Source organism: Panulirus ornatus, chromosome 29 (assembly GCF_036320965.1).
Source record: "Panulirus ornatus isolate Po-2019 chromosome 29, ASM3632096v1, whole genome shotgun sequence".
NCBI classification, from domain to species: domain Eukaryota; kingdom Metazoa; phylum Arthropoda; class Malacostraca; order Decapoda; family Palinuridae; genus Panulirus; species Panulirus ornatus.
In genome coordinates this window covers 9,852,487-9,868,229 of record NC_092252.1, presented here as the reverse complement: position 1 = coordinate 9,868,229, position 15,743 = coordinate 9,852,487, and the positions used below count along the sequence as shown (strand labels likewise).

At 47.5% G+C, this 15,743-nt stretch overlaps 1 long non-coding RNA gene across 1 annotated transcript; it reads right to left on the bottom strand.

Annotated features, from left to right (window-relative positions):
- Positions 1 to 1,364: 1,364 nt before the first annotated feature.
- LOC139757936 (uncharacterized) lies at positions 1,365 to 12,571 on the bottom strand. Its single transcript, XR_011714745.1, has 4 exons — positions 12,473 to 12,571; positions 7,857 to 8,096; positions 3,367 to 3,596; positions 1,365 to 1,648 (listed from the first exon to the last, which is right to left on the bottom strand). It is a non-coding gene; the product is annotated as an uncharacterized lncRNA (long non-coding RNA).
- Between the last annotated feature and the right edge of the window lie 3,172 nt (positions 12,572 to 15,743).

Below are 15,743 nucleotides of genomic sequence, written 5' to 3'. Positions count from 1 at the left end.
ATCGACCATCCTGTTGCTTCCCTTCTTGCTTCTCCCTCTTCCACCCTCCCTACCTACCACACATCTCTTGTCTCCTCCCTACCTACCTCACATCTCTTGTCTCACAATGTCCTCCATTGCGTCCCCTTGTCATGCCCTTCAACTGCCCTGTACTTCACTGCCTCCTGCGCCAAGCCTAACTATTGCTCTTTTTCTCTTGCATTTCCCCCCTCCCTATTATCTTAGCCGAGGCTTCTCAGTTTCCCTCTCTCACCTCTGCCCCTCTTCATCTCAGGAACTCTCCCCCTGAAAAATTTAGTGCGAAATAAATCCTTTGTCTGCACACAGTAAATGGATAGATTACCTATGCTGGCTTTATGAATTAATTCGTTAATTTTCCTTCTCCTTAGCCAAGGTACTGGCTTCCATGTACGTTTGATCACTGTACACGTAACTTGTTGATCACCTGCCCATACGGTGCTTGCTGCAGAGTTTTCTCTGAAAGTTCCACATCATATCGTAGTAGCTCCTCGTGTTTGTGTGTGTGTGTGAAGCAGCGACCTCCATCGTGACTTTCAGGGTTTCATTCTATTCGGCGTTTCACTGGCAGGTTCAATTACCATTGATGACAATGTTTGCACGAGTATCTTATCCGGGGGCTGTCTGAGCTAGCGTCGATTACGTGAGGACCACTGCATTATGCATGGCCTTGGTCCCTCCCTGACGTATAATGGAACTTTCAAAGTACATTATGGCTCCATTGTCTTCAGCAAATGATTCTGATTATCGGAGTACGCATGGATCCAATTATTTCGTTTAGATATTGGGACCACCAGTGTATCATCGAATGAACTACTACTGGCCTTGACTGGGATCACCTGAACACTAATTGCATGGTGATTATGGCCAGATGTTGGGGCTGTCGGAGTACGTGCGAGCCCGGTGTGCCTGGCCATGCACGTAAGGCACGAGCACTGCACAACAGAAGGCGAGGTGGAGGGGCATGGAAAGTGAGTTACGTGTGGTGATGGACGGATCTAATTTTTCCGTACTGTTCGTCCGCTGTGTAGTGTGCGTCACTGCCTTCACTGCAAGCCTAAGCTGATACAGAGAGGTACTAAATGGCATCCCGTACGACCACCCACATCAACAAAAGCGATTATGGTTAACACGAACCGTTCAATACTTTGTAACGGCGAAAAATAAGCAAAAAAATCGAATCGACTCTCATGGGCCTGTCATACGGACAGGTCAGGATACCGAGATAAAAATGAGTAAACATGGTTTAGAAGCAACTGTGCTTCTACTTGGGAGGCGGGGAAACCGATGCTCGTTTTCTTTATAAAAAGGTTCATCTTCAGCTTGAATGAACTTTTTTCCCCTACATTATTTTTATGTACATTCTAATGTTTCCGTACTTACGGTTATATACCACCATAGTGATATTCGAGCGGAGCAAAGGCCACAAAGAGGAGGGCGTGTGGTGGTGGTGGTAGACGGCCCCTTGAGGAGTGATGCACCAACAGCGGCGGACGCTACCCTGACCTGCTGTGGTCGGCCGAGGCCACGGGGCTCCTCCTCCTCCTCCTCCGTCCACCAACTCTTCCTCTCGTGTCGGCTCAACACGCGACGATTTCGCATCCCCTTAACAGTTATTCTCTCACACGTACTGTAATTTAAAAGGAAACTGGTCGCAATCATAAACGTTCTCCAAGTATAGTAATTATAATGTCGATTACAGATACTCAAAAAGGAAGGGAAATATCTTTTTCTCCGTATATCTGTATAGATATTTATATCTATAATCAACCCAAGACCCATTTCCGTACCTTACCCACTTCTCTCCAGTTGCTGCTGCAGCTCTAAGGATGCACTAATTATTTTGAAGGAAGTTCTTCGACAACACCACACTCCAATCATGCAGCCTCACCAAAGATAACCTTTCATTCCAGGTAATAAGTTCGTGCTGTACAAGTCCGTAATACCTTCCTATACACACACACACACACACACACACACACACACACATATATATATATATATATATATATATATATATATATATATATATATATATAATTTTCCAGAAGAACCAGAAATTGTTCGAATGATGACTGACCACCACATGACCCAGAGAACCAGCCACTGAACTTCCTTGTTTGCTGTTGTCGGTCCATCACCGCTCCGGAAGACCAGAAAGACTCGGACGTCCAGGGTCTTTAGCGGTATTATCTGCGGCCGCAGCTCTGGTCACTAACGTCGCCTGGACGTGAATGGCAGCACAACACGACGACCTGGCCACACAGACACAAATACAATACACAAAACAAGGGGGAAGACGCTTACCGGGGGTTATTCATGGCAGAACAAAAGGATCAGACGGCAAATGACCAGGACGAGAGGACCGGAAAACCCAGGACCGAACAAGAGGATCAGACGCTCTGTGACATTAATAGACAAGGATGAAATACTGTATATACAAACACCAGACAGAGGTTCTGATCACTATTTTTGGTTCGCTTTACGATGACGAACGTTAACTCGTATTTTTTCTTCATACATCGCATTTTTCTTTCACTTAACTTTTTTTTTCATACCGCAGTCGTCATATTTTCTTTGCTTATATAATGCAAATCGACAACCGTGGAAGTCATCAGAAACCGCTGATCAACACAAAAGTCTCTACACTTAAAAGTAAGCGATGAGACGATTAATCTCTTGAAGGCTAACCAAAATCCACCAAGATTTCGAGGAACAACTTACTACAGAAAACAATGTGCATGACACACCTCCTGACGGAAGTACGGATGAGGTATTTTGCTCCAAACTTTGAATGTGAAGCTGAGAACAGCTTGATTTACCAGCCCTACTGAATCCGATTCAAACACATAACTCGGGAGAGCCAGCGACACCTTCCTGTACACGGGGTGGGGATGTGGTTGAGGATCCCTTAAGGGTGTATATACAATAATCCCCATCTTAGGACTTACGGCCATGGTCAACAATAACTACTCTCGAGAAATCTGATGAACCTCCATTCATGGTTCAGTAAAGCCGGTGTACCAACAGCTGAAGTTCGGGGACACACACACACACGGTCAGATGAACAGACGCCAAAAAATTCTGCACCGTCTTCAGACTCTCGGCAGCGATCGTCCAGATCAACAGCATCAACATGTTAAGTGAATGCTCGACTCGGTCTATCAAACTTGACGATAACACAAAAAAGGTCATGGATAATAGATACGTTCACTCCCAAAAAAAGTTTACGTATACATACAAAAAGTTCTCTTAGACCAATAAAGTGTCATCGTAAAGCGTCTATCACAATATCACAGACTGGGTTGAAGGGTAGGTACCCGCAGTGTACCATACTCTGCTTCTTACCTTAGGTTTGCCCTTGGAGAGTAGACTGCAACGTATACCTCTGATGTTCTTCACCATTGAGGTAGAGAGATGTGGTTCACAGCATGGATATCTACATGCTGAAGTGGAACACGGCAATCAGGTCCCCTGAATCAGTCCAGCACTGCCCAAAACTCACGCTCCGCTAAACACAGTTCACCTCCACTTTACGACTGAGCCATTACTCAGTAATATGAACCATAATCAAGTATCTGTAAAGAGGAAATACATGTAGTGAATACCACGGTTTCTTGCTTTACCTGCACCAGAAAGTTTTCATATAAAATGTCTTTGGATTAACATTACACGCTTGAATTTACTGTACGACGTCGAACATTTCACCTGCGATAAATAAGCAAATAAAATACTGATTAACAGTCTGTGTCAATAATGCCATGTCATACGTCATGATTACAAGCAAGCAGAAAGATCACTTCGGTAAACATAAGCTCTACTGCCTTCCGTGCAACAGCCAGATGCTGTCCTTCGACCACAGTCCCTCAACTAGCAATACACAGGAGCCTGTCATTATCACATAAGGCCTTTAAATCTCCGGCATGCGTCCATATGCCCCGGGAAACACTATGCTGTCAAATGCTCATATTCCAAAACGTCATAGTCATCATACAAAAAATACAACGTTTATTCACACTTGTGGCTAAACGAAATGGAAATATTATTCACAGACATGAACAAGTTAATACAATGTTGTATAGAGATAGCGAATTACGCGTGGATAAGCAGACATACAGACGGATAAACGGAGATAAACTATATAATTTTTATCAGCACACAGTCTTCACAGACTCATAGATGATTCCCCTTAACTTATTTGATCGCTTGCTGTTGCAGAGGTTATAGACCCCTCCTGCCCCAAGCATGGTCTTCCGGGATAAGTTGTCCCGAAGAGAATCTTGAGGGTGAGCGTATCCCTTGAGTTAGGGGTGAGGAAGGTCGTGTCTTTAGTGCGACTCCAAGGAGGACCTTGAAGGTCAGTGTGACAAGGTGCTCGAGGACTACTGCCGGACAGGTGGCTCTAAGATCCCACGCATGTAGTAATTTCCGCCGCCAGCCACCTCGGGTTATGGAGTCAGGCTTTGGGTTGAGTCAGCAGCAGGCAGAGCTCAGCACCGGGACCAGGAGTCAATATTCCCAGGTTCCGTTTTCATTACCCTCTGTGTCTTCGTTTCAGAGAGCACGGATCTAATACACATGCATTAGCTGTGTAGATCCTTTAAGAAAAGATTTAAGCTGTTCTTTTGCATCCTTGATTTTTACGCGTTGCGTGCCAGGGGTCATGAGAGAATGAAATCTCCCCGTCCACCATATGTCTGAACACTCACACGGTGTGAGAGAACACTGGTGTGATATGAGTGTTCTGTCAATAGCTGCTCTTTGCTCTCGACATCGTTGTTACCATGCGTTGGTTCTACAATACTGCTATTTCAGCGTTAATTTAGTCAGCATCTGTAGCAGAAGCAAGCGTCAGTGTACTGATGATGCGGAAGTTAGCACTGAGAACGTCTTCCATGCTACTTGTGTCCTGTCCTCACGCCACTGCACACACACTCCGTCTCCGTCTCACAGTCTGACGTCGACGCGTCCCGTCCAACTTGTCAGTCACGTCACGTCCGTCAGCGACGTCAACTTCGGCAGGGGGTAGGGGAGTAGGTAGGTGGACTCGTGTACGTAGGATGATGGTCCGGCCGGCCGAGACCTGGCGGGGATGGGAAGCCCCTCCTCTGTACCAACACATAAACGCCGTGACCCGCAAACTGGTAAACAACGATGATGGTGAGGTCGATTCTCCTCAGCTCCCACAGAGAGCCGGGCACCGGCGGACTCTGATACTCGTTATGAGCTTTTACAAATATTTCCAGAGCTGTATATAAGGCCGTAGCTAAACACCATTACCATTCCGACTATTCCCGTGTTGCGAAAACGAGATAAGTAAATCGGCGGAGGCAGCCGGCGAGGACGTAAAAACGAGCGAGTGTCGTGCGAACGCTCCCACGCCCCGGACAAATCGACTTCGATCCCTCTGCAAGAAGAGTTAAGAGTTCACCGGACAGGTTTTTGTTCCGGGACGTTGAGCTTCGTCTCTCGGCTCCTCCACACACGTTTACCTCTGCAAGGGCACCCGTGTCTTGAGAGAGGGACGCTGTTTATTCGGATGGTGCGAGTGGTGGTGACTGTGGTGATGGGATCCCCGTGTGGGTGGTAGAAGTTGGTGTTGACAGTGGTGGTGGTGGTGGTGGGAATGGTGTCGGCAGTGGTGATACGAAGGGGTAGAAGTGGTGGTGCTGACATTTCTGGTGCCGGTGGTTGGTAGTGTGGTAGTGTAGATGGTGGTGTGGGGGTATCGAGTGGAGGAAATACTGGGTAGCAGCTATCTAGGTTCTCCTCCTGGTCTTGTAAGTTATGGTGATGATGTGACTGGTGGTGGTGGTGGCGGCAGATATGATGTTAGTGGTGGATGTGGTGATAGGTATGGTGACGAAGGCGATGGGGGGCAATATATATATATATATATAGGACAATTAACGACGATGGTGATACTGGTTGTGATGATAGTTATGGTGATGGCGATGTTGGGCCTAGTGACGATGACAGTGTCGATGGTGTTCGTGGTGGCGATAACGGCGTTTGGTGGTGATGATGATAATGACGAAAATAAAGGCAGGTGGTGAAAGTGACCACCGGGTGGCTAGGATAGTGACGAATAAGGTCGCTGGAGAGAAGAGAGAGAGAGAGAGAGAGAGAGAGAGAGAGAGAGAGAGAGAGAGAGAGAGAGAGAGAGAGAGAGAGAGAGAGAGAGTCTCTCTCGAGTAGAAGCGGTTGAACCAAGTCTAAAAACCAGGAGAATCACCGGGAAAAAAAAAAAAACACGAAACAAGGAAGAGACAAGGACAAGGTGAGGGAGATGATGAACGTGATGAGTCAGGAGGAAGACGGTGCACACACCGAGAGGAGGATAACCGGTATACGAAGACATATTTTCTATAAAGTATAACTAAATGACAAGTGAGAGCTCCGATATATATATATATATATATATATATATATATATATATATATAATCAGGTTTCAGAAGCCCATAATATTAGTGAATTATCTCGTTACCGTCGCCTCTTATCTCTATCACTCGACATAGTTTGTCTACTGTTCGCCTGTGGCTGTACATCATTAGCTCAGCCATTATCTACGTACTGATAACTGTATCACAACTAATGCCAACTCACCGACTTTACCAATAACAAGCGAGTGATAGAGTATCCACATATATCTTTGGCCAAAATGTATAAATTCTCGGTCACTTTTCACAGTTATAAGAATGCACATACTAAATTTTTCCTTCAGTGTCTCTTTTGACGTTAGAAAATTCTTGTACAACGTATATCTGTGGCACAATCATGTTCTTGTGGCCTTATCATCTGTTACTGTTATCCCTCCCCTGAACACATGTCATTGTGCCCTGAGCATCTGTTCATTTGGTTACTTGAACATCCGTTACTCTTGGGATATGAGCATCTGTTTGACGTGACCTCTTCTTCTTCTTCTTCTTCTTCTTCTTCTTCTTCTTCATCATCATCATCTTCTGCTTCTTCTTGTATGTCTAGAGCATAAGATGTTCCGTTCAATGATCATCTGTCGTTTATCATCCGAACTCCCTGTCTTTTTGTGCCCTGAGCAGCTGTTACAGTCGTGATCTGAGCAGCAGCTGCAGCATTTGTGATCTGAGGAGCTGATACAGCAGTTGTGATCTGAGGGGCTGCTGCAACTGTGACCAGAGCAGCAGGTGTTGTTCCCACACCAACAACTTGCTGTCCCACGATCAGTGTCGTGTCCTCGAGAGTTGTTGCTGCACCCAGGGCAGTTGTTGTTCTTCAATCAGACTCTGTCATAGTGCCCTGGACAACTGGTGCTGCTTTCTGAGCAGCTGTTGTTATGCCGTAAGCAGGTGTGGCCGGCGTGAGAGAAACACTGAGGGTCCCTCCCGTGAGTATACATACTGATGATTACACACACACACCATAAAAGGCAATCCAGTCTAACAAGATTCAAACCCACCTAATTAAACGATGCCTAATGCTTTTTTTTTTTGCCCCTAGTAACGTAAATGGAACTTATTAGACCTTTTATCATAGGAAATACGTCTATCATAGGAAATCTGTCTAACGCAAGGTAGGCAGAAGGGAAAAGAGGTGCATTTCTCGTCAACTACTAAGGCGGTGATATGGCAAGACGATGTATCTACATGTTATAATTATTCGTAGAATCTCTCATCGAAGCTGAAGTGCCCGCAGCCAGAGGTAAAAAAACAGTTATGCCAGGGAAAACCGATACCACGGCTGCTCTACTCCAGGAAGACCCTAGGCATAACAAGTTGGATGTTACATTTGCACATTAGAGTCATGAGAGCCACCCCTAGTCAGCCAGGGGGAACCCACCCACACTTCTCTAATACTCACCACTTTAACGTTAGTATCCCTGCCAGGCGGGCGTTTATGGACGGCAGATCACAGGACTGTGGGAACGTGGGTGTGGGCAGGTCAGCCTGTCGTCTGCTGTAGGTAGGGTCAGGCTCTGACCAACTTCCCAAGGTCGGACGGGTTGTCCGAACCTGGCTGAATTTTCGGACTCATCCAGCGGTGTGACCTTAACTCATCAAGTGATGTAACCTTAACTCATCCACTGGTGTGACGATAAATCTGTAAAAAAGAAAAAAAAAATCATAAATATTTCCTGTTTGACAGATAGCTGTTGGATAAGCCCACCACATATCCCTAGGTCTTCGCTGCACCACGTTACTGTAGGCCCAGACTTAACCACGACCACGACATATAACCACTACCACTGCTACTGTGTCAGCTGCCTTGATCATTACCAATACCACGGCCTAATACCGTGGTCCCTACCATGGCCACCACCACTACCAGATGAGCCTCCGGCAGCAGAGTGGTGGTGGGGGGTTGAGGCCTCGTGACACAGGGTGGTTCCTGTGGGAGCATCACCCAAGTGTCTCTCTCCCCCGAGCCTGTAGCTCAGGGGCTCTGGGTTGAGTGGCCGGGTAAGGGGTGATCCTACTGCTGTGTGCTTCTCTTCGTTGGTCTCCAACCCTCCCTGTCCACACACTTCCAATATTCTCACTCTCCCTCTCCCCTCCCTTTTTCTCCTCCCCAGTCATCTTTTCTCTTCCCCATCCCTACTCCCTTCTTCTCCCCCCCCCCCCAACAATGATCCAGGTTAGAGGAACAGGAGGTTGAATATTCATATCTTTATCTGCACGCGAGGCGACTAACTACTCTTTCCCGGGATTTTTTTTTTTTTAAATAGCATCCACCTGAGAAGCAGGAACAACAGTACGTGTCAAACGTGGGAATTTCTAGACTGTGCACAATGACAGGCACAAGAGACAGACAGACATGAACTGCATGTACACAAGTACAGACAGTAACTCCCTAGTTCAGTACCTTAATCGCTTACACGTACGCCGGGGTGTCGTGTTAACCCATATCACCATAGACAGGGTTGCCATTAATCAAGATAATATGTAGAGCTTGGGTGACATTCCCAACCTCAGACAAACGGTAGGTCAACTAGCCAAAGCTATGGAAGTAATATGTATAGCTTGGGTGATATTCGCAACCTTAGACAAACGGTAAGTCAACTAGCCAAAGATGTGAGAAATATAGATAGTGTTGGCACAAACAGAGAGATACGAATGATACAAAACCTGGATTCCTAGGAAGAAGAGGAATAATAATCATAACAGAAGACGGTATATTCGCCTCTGATAGGAGAAATACAAACGGAGCATCAACACTCATCCAGGATTCGGGAGACGTCAGTACAGAAATGTACACGAATGGTACTGAAGTCACAGTGCCATACAGGGGATCTGTGCAGGTCATAGTGACATACGCACACTCTGCAGGTCACAGTGAGATGTTCCCTGCAGGTTGCAGTGTCACGTTCGCTGCAGGTCTCAAGAGAGACTGACGCACTCTTTAGGTCACAGCAACAGATATTCTTCTGGCCACAGTGAGACAGGGAGAGTCTGGTGTTGCGGCCACACTGGCAGTTCCTGGATGATTCACACAGGCTAAGAAGCTGCGGGGCCAGCCCAAGGGAAGCAGGGAACAGCTCCGCGCGGTCCCACACTCCACACCTGGCCAGGTCACCGAGTTCGGACGGGGCAGACGGAGGGAGCCAAGGATTGGGGAAGGGAGAAACCTCCAGAAACGAGAGAGAGCTGACGGGAAGGGAAGGACCGGAAGCACATCTAACTCCTCGCACCTGACTCCATACAAGTTCCCCTCCTCTAACACGTCAGACCAACTGCACGCACGCTGAGTGCTTCGGAACTCACCACAGGTAAAGTCGCTGCTGCTGCTTATATCATCAATCCAGGATGTCGTCTGCTTCACTACCGTGTCTCTAGGGATTTACGTTACCACTCCTGTCCTCGAGCAGATACGACTCCTTAACACACGATCGGGTCTTCTGACGTCTGTAGTTCCCGCGTGCCACCTGTGTGTGCACTCCCAGTTGACGCCTTTCCATGCTTCTCACAAGGGTTGAGACCGATGGTTTGTGACACACCATCTCCCGCATCTGTTTACTACTTTCTGCTCATCTGGTCACCTTGAGAGACACGATGAACGTAAAGCGAAAACTGAACCAACTGGATTTAAAGCAGTTCTATATTTAATCGTTGTCTTTCGTTTTTACGCTGTAAAAGTTTGCCCTCTGGAAGCATATGTTTGCCCTTGAATACAGAATGTTCAAAGTATCAAACGACTATTAAAGGAGGCGCAAATAAAAGTTGGTATGTCTGAAGTTCACATCATCAGGGAGGTTCGTGGTGTAGCAGAGGTCATGCAGATCAAGATTGTAATAAACATGATGTGAATCCCCAACAAGGCGAGGTCCACCAGCCATACACTTATCTGTGTTACGAGAGAGGAAGATGGTTAACAACTTCTGGAGTTGTAGGGACGATGCGCTCAACTGCAACACATGAAGAGAGGAAGAGGCTGGTGTTCAGAAATACTTGTAAAACTACAGAATACAGGACGAAAGAAACAAGCAACGAATGTCAGAATAAAGAACCTGAGAAATTGTTGTGACAGAATAGAAAGGGGCCCCGAGAATACAAACATAACTCTCCATATACAGAGACAGGTAACCACACACATACACACATGTGCATGCACGCACAAAGATTTCCACTCTTGTATTCACTCCATCTCTCTCTCTCTCTCTCTCCCTCCTCAACTCTATTATCGCCTCACGTCCCACTAATAAGTGAAGCAAGTCACGACCTGCCGTGTGTAGGCTGCAGATGTCTGCGTCTGTCCCACATGCTATCCCAGACACGGTAGTGTAGTCTGCCCCGTCTCAATCCCCAGGACCAACGTCAACTTACCCTCGTCAAGTAACGAAGCAGTTGTATCTTAAAAATGCATCAAATGCTACTATGCTGAAGGGATTTTGTTACATTGTTTTTGGTGAGGTTATAACAATTTGGGGAATAAGATATCGGTTTACGGGGGTATGCTGCTGTGCTCAACAATTTGTTCTGTTAAGTTATCGCAATATTTGAAAAAAGAAGGTATCTTGTTTTCCCTACAGCCTTTCCTTATCTTATGTTGGTTGTGACGTTATCTTTTCGAGGGATTTAATCACTGGTCCAGAGGTTAAGCGAATCGTGTTACCCAAGACCAGTGGCCAGGCATCGTGTCCCACACGGAGTGAGTCGTCACAGCTGAGGATTTCGTGCTGACAAAATGAACCGCTCGACTCGAGGGCTACGTCTGCTCACTCAAGGGTTTACATTCCTGTACTCAAAGGTTCACATTCCTGCATTCGAGTTCACGTCCCTGTACTCAGAGGTTCACACGTTCTTGTACTCACTGGTTAAGATACCGGAAGAAAGAGAACTGAGTTATTGTACAGGAAAGGTTCAATCAGAGCATGTGACGGTGGTTATCTGATGTGGCGCAGTTCAAACACATGCAAAGTACACCCCTTACCGGCCTGGCCAGACGGAGGCTTGAGAGGTACACAATAACAACCACATGTTGCACTAGGATTAATTTGGCTACAGAGTCATGACAGCTATGCACAGGGGATGGGCTAACGAGTAAACCTACGAAATACAGATTCGGAGTTAATTTGTCGCGTAAATCTAATGTCCTCTCTCTCTCTCTCTCTCTCTCTCTCTCTCTCTCTCTCTCTCTCTCTCTCTCTCTCTCTCTCTCTCTCTCTCTCTCTCTCTCTCTCACAAAAAAAGTTTTTACATAGCAACGAGCCTACGAAGGGACATCCAATCAGCCACGCATACAGGGATGGACCTAACGACTCGGAGGAGGGCGGCAGGCGTGACCCGTCACCCGTAACCACAGTCACAAGAGGTACCACCGCAGTGAGCCACCCACACTTCAGCCTGTGAGGGTCGTCCTCCCTTCTGCACAGCACCTTTCAACCCCACGAGCCTTGAGCAAGACGGCACGACCCTTAAGGGCGAAAGTATGACCTTCAAGCACGACGGTACGCTCCTTGAGCACGGTGGTGTGGCTCTGAACAAGACGACACGACCTTGACCAGGACGGGACGACCTTCGAGCACCGACGGTACGACTTCTGGCTACCATACCCGTGGGTGGCACACTCGTGCTCATGGGTTTACCTGAATGTTCCCCAGAGATCCAACTCCTTGGGTGAAGCAACACCATAAAATAATTCGCAAAGGGGGTGACTACCTTGTGCAATACACTGGAATTGAGGGAATGAAAAAGAACTATACGAAACAGCAGTACCGGAGGATTACACCATTACTTTACGTTCAGACACTTGAGGGAATAATCACACGAATGAAAAGTCAAGCTGCAGTAAATGATCAATGTTAAGTATATAATACACATACCCTGCTCATGCGTACGTCACTCGTATCACCGAGGAATGCTAAATGCGACGGGGAAGGCGTCGACGTGGAAAATTACCTTTTTTGTCACATAATCTTAAAGTTATAATCTCACAAATGAAATTGTATCAGTATGACCAACAGTTCGAGTCTTACGTACGTGTTTCCCTATAGTGCGTAGCTCTTCAGAGAGCAGGGCGGACCATACACGACCACAAGGACGGGTTGAGAGGGGCTGCTGCTCACGAAGTCGTAGTCTGCAAAAAGAAAAAAAAGCACATTAAAAAAATCATACGTCAATGAAACGAAAACAAAAGCATGAATTATACAGCATCACAGTAATGTATGAGCGCCTGAGTGGTTGATGTGTCCTATGACTACACACACACACACACACACACAATCACCTGGTCCACCTCCACCCCCAGTGCCAGTGTTCATGGTTTAAACACATCCACCAACAGACTGGTGTGGAGAAGTATGATATAATAACAACAAAAGCCATGTTGAATCGTGCTTACCGACGGTGCTTCATTTTTCTCATCAAAACGTTTTCTTGAGTCTCACACTAGGCAAACTAGATGATGATAAGTTAGACTAACTCAATGATCAGACTGGCATTGTGTGTAACGCTTGTTGACTCGATCATAACTACGGACATCATCATACAACAAATATCTGTCCAGAATTACCAAGTGTAATAACGTATGACTCACGATATACGGGGGTTAGATAATCAGTACACATGATCATCATACGGGAAGACGGCGTAAAAAGTCGTCTTCTGTAAATAGCATTTTCAGAAGTATTTCTTACGAATTAACGTCATGTAAAGAAACCTATTTATCACACCAGAGGAAGAAGAAGAAAAAAAATCATGACTATGAAATTGACCTAAGTCGTTGTTGGTAATCCTGAAGACGTGCTATCTATCCACCACACACTGGTGTCAATCTGAGGCAGGAGGGCGAGCCGGCCAGCAGGCCAGGTACGGCCAGGGAACCTGAGACCTGAGGGTGGCTCTTCCACCCCACCCGTGTCAGAACTGAGAAATTGCCACCCCCCCCCCCCCCTCTCTCTCTCTCTCTCTCTCTCTCTCTCTCTCTCTCTCTCTCTCTCTCTCTCTCTCTCTCTCGTGTACCCATAAAAACCTGGTGAGAAAGACCTCCATCAGGTGACAGACAGGGTCGTGAATCACTGCAGACGAAGACAAAGAGCTCGGCGGGAGCCATAAACCCCCTCAGGTCTCGGATAAGTATCAGAGACGCGTTGAAATCTCCCCCGAACCTGGCCTTCGTCACCCACTCGCCCGCGCATTGAGTCAAGCTGTGGGTGACACGTTATTTCCCTCACACACTTACTGGGTTGTCACCGTCTCTGGAGAAGAGTCAGTGCCGTTTCAATCAACGAGGTATTATCTTAAGGGGGAAATGTACAACTCAACAAGGGTTCAAGAGCGAGAGACGACGCGATATTGACGTTAAAGTAGGACTTGCGCGTAACGCTCACTGCTAGAAAAAAAAAGTCGAATATAAAGTCATGCGAGACTGGCGTTGTCGAGTGTTTTGTGTTATATGGAGAGTGAGAGAGTGCCTGTGTGTGTGTTTGTGGACGAATGCCAGCAACCCACGTGTGGCAGAGAGAAATGACAGCAACTAAGGCCACAGTCGCTAGCCTTCTCCCGACAGCCGACGAGAGAGAGAGAGAGAGAGAGAGAGAGAGAGAGAGAGAGAGAGAGAGAGAGAGAGAGAGAGGATGAGAGGTCAGGTCGGCCAGGAAGGAAGGACCCCCTGGGAGGTGGCGACCCACTGCTGATGATTCTTTCTCTATTTAGGAACATCCCATGATTCTTATCTGGGCAGTCTGGGACGGCTATCTCACCTGCCTTATCGATCCCCCCTCACCCGAGGCTGTGGGAGACAAGTTCTGGGTGGAAAACAAGAAATATGGAGAGGGAGAAAGAGAGAGACGTGACAGACCAGAAAAAGGAAGAGGAGGAGAGACAGAGTGAGTAAAGGAAGAGAAAGAGAGAGGGATAAGATGGGAGGAAAGGAGGACAGAGTGAAACTGTGTGGAGGATAGTATTACTGGGAAGACGTAAGGTGAGAGCTCAGCACGGAGGTTCAGGAGAGGAAATAATACACTGAGGAGATAAGAAATAAGAGGCCATAGGGGATTAGTGGCAGGGTGAGAGGGGCTGCCAGAGTGAGTGAGTGAGTGAGAGAGAGAGAGAGAGAGAGAGAGAGAGAGAGAGAGAGAGAGAGAGAGAGAGAGAGAGAGAGAGAGAGAGAGAGAGAGAATATCTGAGGAAATATTTGAGGCCTAAAGAGATAATGTACACAAGGACGCAATGACATGGTGATGAACACGAGACTGCAGGGAGACTGTGGAGGGAGGGGACCGAACCTGAGAGGCGGGGCTTGGGGGGGTGGATAAGGAGGCACCCCAGGCAGGGTAGGAGGGGACCACATCGCTGTGGTTGGTGGTGAACCATGAACAAAAGTAAGCAGGAAGTCAGTGAAAAGATAAGGAAATGAAGTTTTCTTAGGGTAAAAAAATATATTTGTGTGTGTGTGTTAAGAAGGAATACAGGGATCGTTCGCAATACTGGCATAAATGCATTTCTCATCTTTTACAAGTTGCTAGGAAACCACTACCGACCCACGTCGTCTGGGGTGACCTTCGTATACGATACACGTTCATCGGTCGTTCTTACAATAACCTGCCGTTCGTAATGACGTACAAGATATGGTGGATACGTACGTACGGCAGCGCAGCAGCGTACTGGATGGAGGAGGTCTGCTGGAGGCGGCGTCCGTCGCCGCAGGACACAATTAACCTGGCAGGAGGAACGCAGGTCAGGACAACAGAGCCGAGGGCCCCGGCGGTGCCCCTCAGCCGTCCTCCTCTCCTGTAGGGGCACTCCATCTTCCCGGCGGTGCTCACAGCCAGCTGGTGATGGAGGGCAGATTGTGGCCCCCTGACAACAGCGGCCACACAGATACCATCCACAGCTGATGAAGATGCGGCGCTGAGACGCTCCAGTGCGGTGGAGGGAGGAGACGCAGGGGTAGGTACGCTGCTGCCGCCGCTTATTGTACCGGGCACATCCCAGGGTAGTGCTGGGGTAACGGGGCTAGGCCGAGCTGGCATGCCCACACCAGCAGGATGCTGAGCATGGGAACTGGGGTCATGACGGAATGCTCCTTCTTGCCCGTCATACACGCCGCGCCTGTCTCCTTACTTACTAAGTTTCTCCTCCCGAATGTTAAGTGGAGCAGGTGCCCATCGCAGCCTGCTCCTGGCACGTCCACTCGCCGATGATTACTCGAAGGGTAAAACATCGCGGCCCGAGTATCGTAAAGCCAGGAATGCCACAGGGCTCCATCGACCTCCACTTTAGTGCGAAGTGGCTATGTGGGGTCCCACGC